The 11,499-nt window shown below is 36.1% G+C and overlaps 1 non-coding gene across 1 annotated transcript; it reads right to left on the bottom strand.

The window, feature by feature from the left end:
- Window positions 1-1,432: 1,432 nt before the first annotated feature.
- Window positions 1,433-1,539, bottom strand: LOC112419583 (small nucleolar RNA R71). Its single transcript, XR_003009710.1, has one exon. It is a non-coding gene; the product is annotated as a small nucleolar RNA R71 (small nucleolar RNA).
- Window positions 1,540-11,499: the final 9,960 nt, after the last annotated feature.

The following is an 11,499-nucleotide window of genomic DNA, read 5'->3' as shown; positions in this document are numbered from 1 at the left end:
GTGGAACATTCTAGTGTTATATTTCTTAGGGCTTAAGTCATTGTAGACTATAAATAGAGTTGCTAGCTATCACAACAATTCATCTTTTGTTATTGGAATTAAATAGTGACAATTGTTTTCTTTATTAAAGTTATTTCTTTTACTTTCTTGTTATTTTATTTACTTTCCTCTTCTTCTTCTCTATGTCTACGATGAACATAAGCGAGTAGACTCTTCCTGTCTTGAGATTGTTGGATAAGTCTAATGACGTAATCCTAATCAAACCAAGCCTTAAACCCTAATTTTAGGTAACCCTAATTTCTAATCTATTTCACCGTTTTTATAATCAATAACAAATATTAAATTAATCGATGGATCGAAATATGAAGTTTTAATATTGTAACAAGTGAATATAGACAAGCATTGCGAAACATGAAAATAGTCTAGCGAACCTTGAGACAATAAAGTTTCGAGCTTCAAGGATTTCAATAACAATCAACCATGAAAATAGGCGTGGTTGCTAGAGAAACACACTCACTGAGACCGAAAGGAGATGTGATAGGGTAAAGAGAAACTTGTCTTTAGAAAGAAGGTCTAACATAAAGTTCTAGGTTTAAGGTTTGATTTGAGAAGGGTTTGTCACCATGACGGACCAATGATCCTAAGGCTCTTTTATTATTATTATTATTATTATTATTATTATTATTATTATTATTATTGTCAACCGTTTGAAAACCCCAACTTTGCAATTTAAACTCTTTCTAATCATCAACAAAGTTAATTGAATTGAACAACTCCCTGTTGGAATAATACTCTCTTTTTACTGCTTCGGTAGAACCGTGCACTTGCGGTTTTATCTGATCAAGTTTTTGGCGCCGTTGCCGGGAGTTAACTAGTTTGATTAACTTTTTCTTAGTGATTAGAATTTTTTTTCTTTTCTTTTACTCTTTTTATTCTTCTACTTCTTTCTTTTACCGTTAACTTCTTGGGTTCTTGCTCTTTATGCGAAGAACTAAAAGTCTTGGTGATTTCGTTCCGAGATCAAAAGATATTTGCATAAGAGAAAGAGAGACGCACGAAATAATATCTCTATGGCTGAACGCACAGTCAAAGAGTATGCAACACCATCTACGGATGAGCCACAAGCTATTATTGTGTACCCAGTGGTTGAGGGTAACAACTTTGAGATCAAGCCTGCACTACTTAACTTGGTGTAGCAAAATCAGTTTTCTGGATCACCTGCTGAGGATCCAAATCTGCATATCTCAACCTTTTTAAGACTAAGCGGAACCTTGAAAGCGAATCAAGAAGCCGTAAGGCTGCACCTTTTCCCTTCATCTTAAGGGATAGAGCTAGTGCTTGGTTCCATTCATTGGAAGTTGGTTCCATCACTTCATGGGATCAAATGAGGCAAGCATTCCTTGCCCGATTCTTTCCCCCTTCTAAAACTGCTAAACTAAGAGACCAAATTTCACGGTTCAATAAAAAAGATGGGGAATCTCTTTATGATGTGTGGGAGCGTTTCAAGGAAATGCTTAGACTTTGTCCCCACAATGGTTTAGAGTAGTGGCTCTGTAACGCCCATACTAAACATATCTAGAAAGTTTAACACGTGCATTATCTTTAGTACTGGATACATTAAACTTTACAACATAAAGACTTCGAATGAATATTTTATACAACAATGTGCGTTCGTACAATCATCAATACAATACTACGCGTCCAAAACATATAAAAAATACATCCTTAAAGTCCATAACATCCTGCAGCGGGTACGAACATGAATCCTCAGAACTTTATATCTAGAAAAGGCTCGAGTATCGTTATCCTCTCCTGAGAAATACATCTTTATTCGGATACCGGTTATAACACTCGATGACTTGATTGCTACCTTGAGTCGCAAGGAAGAACCTTTTGAATCTTATATACACATCTCTTGTCTTATTACATAACTCTCCCTTAATCGATTGGCAACTTTGTTGCGTACTTGGCTTCACCAACTAAGCAACCCGATTAACGCACCGAAGGTGACTCCAAACTCTCTTGACTTCTTTTGGACAGGACATGTCCATTATATTCTTACCATGCTTTCTGTCGACTAACCCAGTCTCATTGTTTTGAACTTGACGCTTCCAAAACTTTTTACTCAATACTTACTGCTTTCCATTAGGAACCTTACTTGCTAAGTTTAACATTACTTATCATATTCTGCGATAATTATCATCTCGAAGTCCAAGGTCTTGCGGATCTCGTAAATTCCTTACTGATCTATCTCTGCTGCGCTAATCAGATCCATAAATATTATTCTGTTAAGATTTGAGGAATTTTACAACCTTCCTGCTGCATAATTACCTTAACTTCCGTAACATCTTTGGAATCCACATGTCGCGAACAGAGGGGCTAACTTACTCTCCTCACTACTTCACAAAATACTTCGCATGACTTACGTATCATATACTCGCACCGCTTCTCCTTTGAACCGGCTGATGTAGTATTTTTGCATCAAACAATTGTAAGTATTTATATCGTATTCTCAGGGACTAGTGCGATATCGCGGACCGTTCGACACCAAATATCATTCTAAGTTAAAAGATAATTGGTTGTTTGTTTTAATGACTAAATTGCAAATGATAAAATTGAGATTAATAGGGCGTGAAACTTGTTAGGATTAGAGTTCCTTGATCAAGCGTCACACGTAACCTAATGATCATACATGGATTCTAGCTTTTCTTTGATATTATCACGTATCCCTCGACAACACCATTCATGTCCAAACAATATTGAATGATTCAAGAGTCGGTCTTATCATTTAATCGATGATTTCTCAATCTATTGAATGATAAGAAAGCTTTAAGTTTGGATACAAAAGGTGATTATCAGAACATCAATTCCATGTCTAGAACCTATGTTTTGATAGATGATTATTCTAAACCTAGATTCAAAAGTATTTCTCAATCATAATTAAATCAAACATAAGCATTAAAGTGCAAGAATAACATCAATATCAAATCAAATGCTAGAACCATATATTTATAGATCAAAAGATTACATGTTAAGCTAAGATCAAGTACCTCTAATCCCAACAAAGGATATTTAGCTACTCATTGTCATGGAAGCCTTGCAAGAATGAATTGAAGAAGAAAGATTCATTACAACTTGTGATTTCTCAACAAAGGATGAAGAATCCACTTTCTATCACTCTCACTCTATGAAGAACAAGCCCTATCTCTCCCTCTAGAAATATTACAAGTGAAAACTATGAAAAACTAAGATTCTTAATGAAATGGTTGAGTGGGCTATTTATAGAATTCTGATTCTGCATCAATTCGCCTCGCGAGCTTCTTCATTCGCCATGGCGAGTTGAGGTTCCTTCACCATTGGTTTTGTGCCACGTCAGCTGTGAGGAGTCTAAGTCGCCCTAACTCGCCTCGCGAGTACAATCATTCGCCATGGCGAGTTGGCTCGCCTTCAACTCGCCATGCGAGTTGGTGGCGAGTGATCTTTGTTGCTTACTGGAATTGCTCGCCTTTGCTGGTCGTCGTGGCGAGTTGGAGGCGAGTGATCTTCATTTTTCAGCCTCTTTGCACTTTTCTTCATTTTTGCTCTTTGCTTGATGTCTTGAGTTCCAATCCTGCACAAATGGGTGAAGTTAGATAGATAAAGCGTAAAAGGGAAATAATCACTTATCTCTCGGCTTTTCCCTCAATAACTTGCAAAACAAGTAACAAAAGTGCTTAAAATATATCATGAATTTAACACTTCCTAGCACTTATCACCGGCACCACGTGCTTGATGGTTGAGTCTACTTGCAACATTCCATCCTAACATAGAGGCGCACCCACTTAAGATTATCTCCGAAAACTTCGACTTATAACGTATGCACATTCATATTCCCACGTCTTATGCTTCGCTTAATCATACCAATACTTGCTCGTTGAATTTTCCTCTTAAAGGAAACTTCGCAATACCAGCACACAGGTCATTGGTGTTGAGGTTTTCTCACCATATGTGAAAATATAGTTGCTCTGCCCCAGACGTTACTATAGAACCACGGAACGAGTCGACAACACATCCGTGCCGTCAAACCTCGCTCCCGGTGAGTTCAGCCCACTTCAAGCGAGTTGTGACAGACCAGGACCTGCAGATTTCACATTTAGTTCAAAAACGCCAACTCTAATCACCCATATGCGTGTATCAATTTTAAAACCTTGTAAACATTATAATCCATCATCGTGATGAGCATTAGCAAGTTAATTAAGCAAAACATAGATTCGAGGGAGAGACATAGCTCCACAAAACCTGAGAAATCATGTAGCCACACATATCGATTTTCTTAACTCCAGGGTCCCGATTATCTCTTAACATGTTCCCGCTTCCGACACAAAAGTGTGGGTCGTCACCTTGAACTAGATTGATTGCGTTAGTGTTTGCTCATGCCTTTTCTTTGAAAACCTTAAAACATAATGCATGTTAAATACTTGATATTTGAGGGGTATTTAGTTAGAAAAGATTTTCAATAAAAGTTTCGGGTGGCGTCACAGAACCCTCAATTATCATGTGTCCTAATGCATTTCATTCATTCGACAACATAAAAACAACAGTATTTCCAAGCATGACAAACACTATCAACAGTCAATGCAATTCACGACACGACGGTAACTAATTTCATAATCATCACAACACTCGTTACAAGGTTATATCATAAGATCTTAACTTCATCCGCTTCCCAGCAACTTAACTTGTTTCTGTTGGGATCATGACCTTGTTCCAACTACGACTCAAACAGAGGCTTTATGCCAAACTTATATGCTTCCAATTTTTTCTCTTTCTCGCATACAAAATTCCATTAACCACTTATCCTACGCTGTTGGGGTACTCTGCCTTACTCTCAGCAACCCTCTGCGTTCCCGGAGAAATCTAACTTCGACTGCTTTGCTCACCGGCCACCTTTTGGAGTGAGTGGATCCTTACTGTCACTTGCTCCGAGTTCATACTTCTGAGTATCTCCATCACATAATTTGTTCCTCCTAGGTTCTATTCAGCTCTCAGGCATCCGTTCTAACTGTCGTGTGCTAAATTGAGTTGATCAGGCTCAATTAACAACAACAACTAGAACATTTACCCGGAACCCAATAGCCCCACTACTTTAGTTGAAACTTAATGACCCATGGCACGATCTGAATCGACCTGCTCTGATACCAAATGTAACGCCCATAGTAAACGTATCTAGAAAGTTTAGCACGTGCATTATCTTTAGTACGTGATACATTAAAATTTACAACATAGAGACTTTGAATGAATATATATACAACAATTCACGTTCGTACAACAAGTGACACAATACTACACGTCCGATACATAGAATATATACACTTGGATCCGTAATAAAATCCTGCAACCGGTAGAACGAGCACCTGCTGAATATCCATTCGATCACATGGTGCTACATCCTGCTGATCTGAAACAAATAAGGATTGGGATGAGACATAATGTCTCAGTGAGTTCTACCTAATCCTAGGCTATAGGTAACCTCGGGGGAAAACCTAGGGTCACCACATGTCTACAATACAACCTGACGGTTGATTATACGTGTGTGGAGCTTGCTTACCCAGACGGTCGTGCATACTAGAGCCGTCATCAGGTTCTTTGTATCATAAGTCATAAGGCTTGCCTTACATTCTACGTGTCATGGCGGTCAAGGGAACCTAAGGCCGCTACGTCAAGATACGATAAACATATCAAGACCTAATCATAACTATTTCATGACACGGTCCTAAACCAGACGATCTGGGGTAGACTAGGATCGTCAATGGCGTAATTTCATAGTCTTATCCTGATTCATAAGCTTGCACATGTCTTATATCATAAACGTAAACATATCATAATTGTGGTCATTGATTATGTTAGAGGTTAACGTTGAACAAACAATATTATCTGAGTTCATTTTATGGAGTGTATCGGGTGGAGTAACCCCGAGTACAATCCCATACATGACCGATGAATTCCTAGCTAAGGCACATTGAACTCCCTCAGTGTCGTGCGGGCCCCCCCTTGCGGAGCTTATCCCGTTCCCCTGGTGTGAACCCCTTGTATCCCCCTGGCGTGGATAGCAAGAGACACGACACCTACATCTTGCTTAAAGTCTTGTTCATACATAAAGAGCTTATACATAACTTACTTAAATGGTCACCACGAGTCCGTAACCTACTCGTTTAGCGGCGAATCATTTCGTGCATAATCTTGATCATACATGACATATAGCTAATGTACTTAGGTTACATGGTAACATACTAATTCTCGACTACCTAAGTCGAGGCTCTAGGATTTCTCCCATTCTTAGACTTAATTGGTACCCGCATAATTCATGTTTCGCTCGTATGCCATTCACCATTGAACTTGTTAATAATTCCCATGCATTTCTATTGATAAAACTCTAAGTTGTAATGCAAATTAGGCTCTCAATATTGAGGGGTTTAAACGTTAGAAAGGAACTGCAAGAAACGGGCCTCAGACGACCACAACTGGATTTCAGAACTGCTTAAGCGAACCCTAAGCGAGCTCTATGCGAACAGCTCTGGTTTGGTTCTGCCATTCCTTCCCTTAAGCGAACATCCATTCGCTTAAGCAAACATTCATCAGTCCAGATCTGCGGAATTCGAAATTTTGATCCAAAAACCTCAAAATCGAGTCTCTAATGTTCATATTACACCCAGAACACATGGAAAACAGTATGGAACATGTGCATGGCAACAATTACACAACTTCAACAATCAATGGTAACAAAGGGGTAAAAATCTTAAGTTCGTGCAATTATCTCACATAATCAAAATACATAAACCCAAGGGTGGATAATTCTATCTAAAGAACTCACATTACTGATCTTTCACATCACAGCTTCAAGCTACAAATTCTACTTCACACCACCAAACCCTAGCTTCAATCTTGTCTCAAGGAGAAGGAATGGAACCAATGCTTAATGTAACACCCCGTTTTCCCAACTTGAATTTTTTTTTACATAATAATCAGAGTATTCGACTTAAACAGGATGTCACACTTCTTTAAAAGATAAATAGAGTAGAATTACTATTTATTTAAACATCTTTCATCAATAATTCAAATTACATCGCAGCGGAAAAACATTTATTCATTATTCAACAAAATGGCACTACGGCCTCAACATAAACAACTTATTAAAATTCCATTTTAGGTGGTTCATCAACATAATTCATAATAATACGTAACAAATGGAAGACAACATAAATATCCCCATCCCGTTACGTATCATAGCGACCCTAAGACGACGCGTGAGAGAGTCAACTCACATCAACAGCTAATCCTGGTTACCTACAAGTTACCCATGCAAAGGCAACAGTTTCCAAGCAGAAGGGGTGAGATTTCACATTCAATAACAATAAGCGTATAATTCTTCAAGAGAATTTAATGATACATAACAACATCTATTCATCATTAGTAAAACTAATAAATAATACTTAAGCAAGAGAATTTATCAACACAGAACAACATCAAATCATCATCAACGATGCTTCTCATAAACAACATAAACAACAACAATAAGTAATATTGATACTTCACATAGTTCCAATTATAAATCATCAATCAACTTCAAATCATCATCAACAATGCTTCACATAAACAACAACAATAAATAATATTGATACTTCACAAAACTTCTCATTAACAACTCATTAGTAATCGACAACTTGACAACAACGACAATGCAACAACATCGACATCAACTCGACAATGCAACAACAACAACTTAATCATGCATGTGGTACCAACCAGGGCATCAAGCCCCCAACGTATAGAGCATAAATAGGCTCACAGGGCATCAAACCCTCAACTTACAGAGCATCAAGCCCTCAACTTACAGAGCATCAAGCCCTCAACGTTTAGAGCATAAATAGGCTCACAAGGCATCAAACCCTCAACTTACAGAGCATCAAGCCCTCAACTTTAATGAGTATGCATGGACTCAGCAACCAACAACTTTAACAACTTAGACAACTTAGGCAAATTCAACAACTTACAACTTTAACGACATTGACGACAACAGTGGCAACGACAACAACAATGACTTTGCATCATAATATCATAATTCATCAATTATGAACAACATCATGTAACATCATATTCATCAACACATACATCCACATAATAATTCATCATTCATAAACAACATCATATTCATCAACGTATACATCCACATAATAATTCATCAACCATTCATATAATAATTCATCAACCATGAACAACATCATATAACATCATATTCATCAACATATACATTCATATAATAATTCATCAATCATGAACAACATCATATAACATCATATTTATCAACATATACATTCATAGAATAATTCATTAACAACATCATCATATTTATCAACATATACATTCATATAGTAATTCATTAATTATGAAGAACATCATATTTATCAACATTAACATTCATAGAATAATTCATTAACAACATCATCATATTTATCAACATATACATGCATATAATAATTCATTAATTAAAGATATTCACGTCAAACCAAGATAGATTCATCCCAACATAGGTTAAATACTCTTAAACATCTTAATTGAACTCATAGTACACAAGCTTTGAAGTTTGGAGACAATCCATAGCTTTTGGGTTGACTTAGAAATAGTTATGCGGAATTTTCATAAAACTTCACTAAGACCTCCTTGGAGTATTTTCATCATAACTCAAAATCCAAAAATCATTTTCACGTCAAACCAAAGCCACTGGAAAGCTAACACAATTATCTACAACTTTCTTGTTTACACCAAAGGTCAATTCAAAACATAAACATGTGCAAAAGACACAAGAACATGAAACAGGGCATGCTGTCAAAGAGCAACTCGGGAAAAACTCATTTTTCACCCCAAAAATCCCAATTTTAACTTCCCTATGCCCAAATTTGATCCCAAAGTTTGTCTAAACATTTATATACATCAAAAGAGACTCAAAACCATATAAAATTTGACTCAAAACATTATTTTAAAAAATCATCAAAAAACAACATCATACTTCACCAATTTTGTGCAAAAACACAAGTATATATATATACATAACTTGAGCATATAAATTCATCATCAACAACTTAATTAACATCAAATTTACATACCTCAAAACATTGCATCAAAACATAAGGACAAATTTCACCAATTAAATCTACAATAATCACTTTATACAAATAGACACTTATGGGTAGAAGTAGAAAAAGAGATTATACAAAAGATTATGAATGAAATCTAACCATAATTTCTATAACATCAAAACTAATAACAACTACAAGGTTAAACCCTTTTTCAGAATTATACAACCCATTATTAGAGAAAGCTAGTCCCACCCTTACCTTAGATTGATCGACGAAGGACTCTACCGCTTTCTCTCCTCTGACTTTTCTCTTCTCTGACTTTTCTCTTCTCTTGGTTTTCTCCTTTTTTCTCCAAAAACAGGTTTCACGTAATCCTTATTTTCTAATTCTAACTATCCACTTTTATATAAATCCTTAACCTACTTATTTTCTCTTATTTCCAAATCTGCCCTCCAACTCTCAATATTCTATTCTAATATATAATATTTCTATAACGAATAACAAATATATCTCTATAACAAATATATTTCTATAACATATATATATTTCTTCACCAAATAACAAATATATTTATACACCAGATAACATATATATTTCTACACCAAATAACAATATATATTTATACACCAGATAACATATATATTTCCACACCAAATAACATAATATTTTTCAACACCAAATAACATAATATATTTTACTAATATATACCAACATATAACATAACAAAATATCACTCATCAAAATAAATCGACTAAATTATAAAAAGACATCTAAACTCAATTAAAATAAATAAATAAATAATAAAATAGAGCGTTACACTTAATTCTTGCCAACAAACTCTACTAGCATTGCATTTAAAGCTAACATGCATCTTGATTCATGAAGGAAGGATTTGGAATGGATAGATAGTGAATGAGAGGGAGAGAAGCGCTACTTCTAGAGAGAGGGGAGGAAGTTCAACATTATGAACTTTAGAGAGAGAAAACAACACAAATAATGAGTCATTTGTGTCCTAATGTCCTTAAATACTCCTTACGTGTTATTACCAAACTGCCCTTCATCTTAACCGTGTTTAATTTGACTCTGATAATTGAACCTGCTTGTCGGACGTTGCATGATAATATCTCTCGTTAACGTCTTATGCAAGGACTTTTATTCACTCACACATTCACTCTGATAAAAATTCCAGCACTGACAAGTGGGATATTACACTCTACCCCCATTAAAGAAATTTCGTCCTCGAAATTTAGAGATTCCATGACAATCACTGAGATTAATACAAAACACCTTGAACTAAACCACGCATTAACGCATATAATTCTTTTTAATTCTTGAAACCTTATGAAAACTATGAGTATTTTAAAAATACCATGACCGAAACTTACCTTGATTGCAAACTTGATCACAATCCCTTGACTAAGAATAACCTCCGAAATTCCTAGCTTGGTGTAACTTAGAGCACAAAATCTTGCTTATCGAACTTTTTAGGGTTCCTGCATCTTACTTACATAACTTAATTGTCGACTCCGCAAAATCCTTATCCTTTCTCCGAGTCTTAGAAAATCCCCCAAACCTTTTCGTAGATTCCACTACAAATGTGAATGACCGACAACATACACAAACTTGACATGGAGAAAACGCAGTCAAACACGCCGATAATCCTGACAATTAGCAACAAATCTCTTAGTTCGCATGTTCTTGAAATGTCCGACTTAGATCCCTTGTTCTTGAATACTATATCGAAAATCCAAATATCTCGTATGATTCTTTCAATGAACACCGTTGTTGCCTTTGATAACCTTAACTACTCCGAAGGGGTTTTAATCCCAAATGATCTACCTTAAAACGGGTAACTTCCAAAACCATCTCGTAATGTTTAGTACACCATCCGGAAACAACCTGTATATCTTTATACTCTCGAGTGTCATGATTGTTTATTGATAACAATACTTGTCCGATGTTTTTCCTTTGAGAAAACTTTAAATATTAGCACATGGGTCCTTGGAATGAAAGGGTGCTTAGTTTTAGAGAAACATTGTGAAACTGAGTCCATGATGATACTACAGAACCACAGGACGAGTCATTACATTTTAAAAAAGTTGTGCAACTCGCCTCCAAGCTTGCCAAAGGTGAGTTGACTCTGAAGTTTGCACGCCTTAAGTGAGTTTACTCGCTTATGGCGTGTTTCCTCAATTTTAGAAATGTCAAAATCGTGTCTTAACATAAATTTCAATTCCAAGTCCCCTAATGCGTATCTTAACTCTAGGAGTCATAAAAAGCATAGTTCAACAATATCATGTAAAGTATCATTATCACTTAAACAAGTATGGCATAAGAGAGTACGAATCGCATCGCACGAAACTTAATGATCGTGTCTTCCTTCGTG

The sequence above is a fragment of the Medicago truncatula genome, chromosome 2 (assembly GCF_003473485.1).
Source record: "Medicago truncatula cultivar Jemalong A17 chromosome 2, MtrunA17r5.0-ANR, whole genome shotgun sequence".
NCBI lineage: Eukaryota > Viridiplantae > Streptophyta > Magnoliopsida > Fabales > Fabaceae > Medicago > Medicago truncatula.
This window is presented reverse-complemented; position numbering and strand designations above follow the sequence as displayed.